Source organism: Micromesistius poutassou, assembly GCF_964030765.1.
Source record: "Micromesistius poutassou genome assembly, chromosome: 6".
Taxonomy (NCBI): domain Eukaryota; kingdom Metazoa; phylum Chordata; class Actinopteri; order Gadiformes; family Gadidae; genus Micromesistius; species Micromesistius poutassou.
The window spans coordinates 10,402,801-10,407,800 of NC_140276.1; the positions used below are offsets into that span (position 1 = coordinate 10,402,801).

At 43.5% G+C, this 5,000-nt stretch overlaps 1 protein-coding gene across 1 annotated transcript in view; it reads left to right on the forward strand.

Moving 5' to 3' along the window:
* The window catches only part of LOC311345035 (glycine receptor subunit beta-like), a 4,348-nt gene extending 2,500 nt beyond the window's left edge, over positions 1-1,848 (forward strand). Inside the window, exon 3 of the mRNA XM_084469395.1 lies at positions 1-1,848. This exon is cut by the window's left edge and continues 1,215 nt beyond it. The gene's annotated coding sequence lies outside the window, so the exon portion shown is untranslated.
* Positions 1,849-5,000: the final 3,152 nt, after the last annotated feature.

Genomic DNA, 5,000 nt, shown 5'->3' on the forward strand with positions numbered 1-5,000 from the left:
GTAGACTGCTACTCGTTAACTACTAATTGTGGTCTGCAATTAGTAGACAACTACTAGTAGTAGTTAACCACTACTTTACCAATCAGTAGACCACTAACACTAGTTAACCAATCAGAAGACCATTTCCACTAGTTAACCAATCAGTAGACCACTGCCACTAGTTAACCACTAGGTAACCGATTTGTTCACTCCACAGTTTACCAATCAGTAGACCACTAACACTAGTTAACCAATCAGAAGACCACTGTCACTAGTTAACCACTAGTTAACCACTAGTTAACCAACTTGTTTACCCACTTGTTGACCATACAGCATACTGCCCTTATAATACCTGCCCCTCAGTGTGACCTTATTATTTACTTTTTCATATTCCTCCGTATGACCTCATTATTCAATATTTCTTATTCTACTTTGTTTAAGAATTCTTGATTCTGATTGGCTGGGAGGAGGGCATTAACCCGGCAGGTTGCCCGCTGACTGAGCACAGCGTCATCAAATAATAGATCAATACGCCGCTTGTATTTTTTTCTATCACAGAAAAGTCAAACATGAGGTCCATTGTAAAAATAAACCTTGTTTGAAAAAGTTTCTAAAATGTGTCGGAAATCTATCGGAGGGTCAGTCGATACATGTTTCGCAAGCGAGATACAATGTAGCAACTATGTTATTAAACTAGTGATCAAATGCAGCCTTGTGTGGTTGCTATAGAAACTAATAAGATACAGCTGAGCTAACGGTGAGCGTACCTATGTTCCCCGGGTCCTATGTTCCCCGGTCGGTTGTTTTTCGTAGGCGGAATCTGGGAAAAGTTCTGCCTCAAGCGCTAGGATTGGACAGGCAAACTCAAACGCTGACTCCTAACCCTAACCCTAAACCTAACCATAAGCGTAACCCTCACCCTAACCATAACCGTAACCGTAACCCTCACCCTAACCATAACCATAACCGTAACCCTAATATTCATGATTCTTCCGGATTCCACCTACGAAAAATTCGCTAACGTTATTCACCGTAGTTCTACAGGGGACTACTTTTTGAGGGAGATGAACTCAAACAGAGTATACATTTATTAAGCATGCAATACAAATAAGAAAAAGCTGAATTATTAAAGTATTTGAATTGTTTTATTATGTTGGCTTCGTCTCGGGCGGTAAGCCGTCCACTAGCCGGGCATATCAAACTGTTTATTGCCCTGCCTCTCGGTGATTATCCCTTACATATTCCTCAGTATGATGTCATTATTCACCAGTTCATATTCCTCAGTATGACCTCATTATTCACTAGTTCATATTCCTCCGTATGACCTCATTATTCACCAGTTCATATTTCTCAGAATGACATCATTATTCACAAGTTCATATTCATCAGTATGACCTCATTATTCACCAGTTCATTCATGTGTTTAATGCTAGATATTTTAGACCCCTTGATTAAGTAAATGTTTTGTATCAAACTTTATTGAAACACTTGAATAAATTTGAAACCTAAATGCTGGACTTTTATCAGATTGAAATGTTAAATAATAGATAAAATATGTAAATCATATACAGATAAATTATGAGTGTCAGATAGCAGTTGTGTGTAAATATTATGTCCTTGTGATGTTACCGTGGAAACTTCCTACCATTGAGTTTGTTAACTTTATTTGTAATGACCTTGCATGTTGAAAGGTGCATGTATATGAATATGAAGCATATGAAATATAGACACCTACTTCCTGTCCAAAGGTCACGTGACACTACCAAAGCTCCACCATGTGACCTCCCCCACCCTTGTGTGATTGGGCCGCTGTCGGTGGCCATGTCTTGACTTTGTACAATTTACAAATAAAAGATGATTTAACAAAGCAAACACAGCCTCTGCTACCTCTACCTGCTCCTTCATGACCTGCCTCTGTACTGTCTAAGCCCTACCTGCTCCTTCATGACCTGCCTCTGTACTGTCTAAGCCCTACCTGCTCCTTCATGACCTGTCTCTATACTGTCTAACCCCTACACAAACATATATATATATAATTTATATATATATATATATATAGAGAGAGAGAGAGAGAGAGAGAGAGACATTCATCCTGAGGGAGAGAGCTCCAGGTATCTATCAGCAGAGTGTTTAATGATGCTGTCCTGGGCAGCGGCTGTTCGGATCGATCAGAGTGATGGATGTTTGGTCATGTGACTCATCATCCGTCATCGGAGCAAGGAATAGAAAGCACCGATCCGCGGGTGACCGTGACGAGACCCGACAGCGCCCTCTGCAGGCCGTCAGGACGGGAGCCTAATGGAGTCACGGAATGGAAATTGAATCGTATCCCCCGGGGAGCGCGAGAAGGAAGGCCGTGACTCGCGCTGCTCCGCGGGAGGCGATCAATAAGGAGCTGCTTCAGGACCAACCATCCGTGGAGCGCATGCGCAGAGGAGACAGAACGAAGAGAGCGTTATGTGTTCTAGTTGGACTGTGACTGATTAAGTTCTCGTGTCGGAGCGTCCAGCGCCCCCTGTAGGACACTGAGCGACCCGCAGTTCACCTGACGGTCCAGCGCCCCCTGCAGGACACTGAGCGACCAGCAGCTCACCTGACGGTCCAGCGCCCCATACAGGACACTGAGCAACTCACCTGACGGTCCAGCGCCCCCTGCAGGCCGCTGAGCGACCAGCAGCTCACCTGACGGCCAGTCGGTTTCATTAGACCAGGTGATGAGGTGATGCCTGCTGTCGACAGTGTTGTGCATGAACTAGTTCAAAATAACTAGTTAATTGAACAAGTTAATTTTTCTATGAACTTTGAACTAAACGTAACATATTTTTAACTAAAGAACTTGAACTTTAACTAGTTCAGATTTTGTGACACTCTGAATTGATGCTTAGGTCCAGATGACATGATTATTAAAAAGAGTTACTGCCTTAGTTTTGATGAATGAAACAGGTGTACAAATAATATCCACAACAATTTGAGATTGTAGTGATGGGCAGCGGGCAGAGAGATGGGCAGTTTTTCTTCAGTTTCTAAAAAAAACTGTTGAACAGAATGAACTGAACATGAACTAGTTCAAAACTGAATTGGTGAACTATGAATTGGTGAACGTGAATTTATTCATTTTCTTTTGTATGAACTGAACTTTGAACTAGTTCATGTGAAGTATGAACTTGCACAACACTGGCTGTCGAGGTGTGCTGTTTTGTGCTTTGTTTTGTTTGCCTACTTATTAAACGTATTAATGCCTACGTATTAAATAATGTGATTTTGCAGAATAAACCTTTGATATTATAAATTCTAAGTGGAAAACGTAACGCTGTGAATAGTTTGTCTTTAAAGATGATACATCCGGATTAGGATCTCAAACTAATATTGAAACTGTGAGTTATTAACCTTAACGAAAACTAACAAATAAAACTGGTAATTTTCATAGCAAATAATGGATAAACATTGATGTTGATGACATTGATATATAAGTACTATATATATATATATATATATATATACTATCATATATATAGGCAATCATGCCTTAATAATTCAACCCTTACGAGTAAAAATTAAATTCTTACCTTTCTCTCACTGACTCTGAGGGGACTGACTGACTGACTGACTGTGAGGGACTGTTCTTCTGTTCTTCTCACTCTGATGGTGTATCATCTGGTCTGGCTGAGGGTCCTCGTGGGGGATGGGGTGGGGGGAAGAGGTGTGGATGATGTCATTTTCTGTCTCCAATAACCCTGACCAAATCAACCAATCATCAAACAGTCCATGAAAGTAGGTCTGGCCAATCAGGTAAGTCCTCAGTTCAGGGACAGAAGAAGGAAGATGGATGATGAATGGATGAGAGAGAGGCATGGATGGATGAAGATGGATGATTGATGGATGTCAGATGGGAATCGAAGTAAGAATGGATAATGGTTTGATGGTTGATGGATGTTGTAGGCAGTGACCCGGGGTGTGTGTGTGTGTGTGTGTGTGTGTGTGTGTGTGTGTGTGGTGTGTGTGTGTGTGTGTGTGTGTGTGTGTGTGCGTGTGTGTGTGTGTGTGTGTGTGTGTGTGTGTGTGTGTGTGTGTGTGTGTGTGTTTCTGTGTGTGTGTGTGTGTGTGTGTGTGTGTGTGTGTGCAGGTTTATTTATAACGAGCCAGAGGGAACATCTTCTCCACATAAAGACATCAGTCGCTCTGTTTCCCTCCCTTTGTTACACACACACACACACGCACACAGACACACACACACACACACACACACACACACACACACACAGACACGCACACACACACACACACACACACACACACGCACACACACACACACACACACACACACACACACACACACACACACACTCACAGGCACGCACACACACACGCACGCACGCACGCACACACACATACACACACACACACATGGTGTGGCCCCTCCCCCACTCCTCCCCAGCCTGTATGCATTCTATCCTGTATTTGTTGGATCATTTCTGTGTCTCTCTTCCTGCCTGTTGTTGATCCGGACCCAAAGAAACGCTCAGATTTCCCACAAGGCCGCAGGACATAAAGGTGTCACAACCGCTCTCTCTCCTCATCTTTTATCTTCCCTCTCGCTCCTTTCAGTCCTTTCTCTCTCTATCCTCTCTCTCTCTCTCTCCCTCTCTCTCTCTCTCTCTCTCTCTTTTCTCTGTCTGTCTCTCTCTCTCTCGCACTCTCTCGCTATCCTCTGTCTCTCTCTCTCACACACTCTCTCTCTCTCTATCTGTCTCTCTCTCTCTCTAGCCTCTCTCTCTCTCTCCCTCTCTCCTCAGTCCCAGTAAGGTGTTGGTTTCCTCCCAGCTTGAGGCCTGTGGTTACCAGGCGATGGAACAGAGGAATGAATGAATGATTCATGTGTGACGGAGCAGACCCAGAATGCCGCTCTATGAACACATGAATGCAGGGAGTCTCCTGACGGCTTTCAGTCCGTTCTGATGATACAGAGTTAGTGTTCTGTCTCCTGGAGCTCCATCCCACCAGGAGAGAGGAGCTCAGGAGAC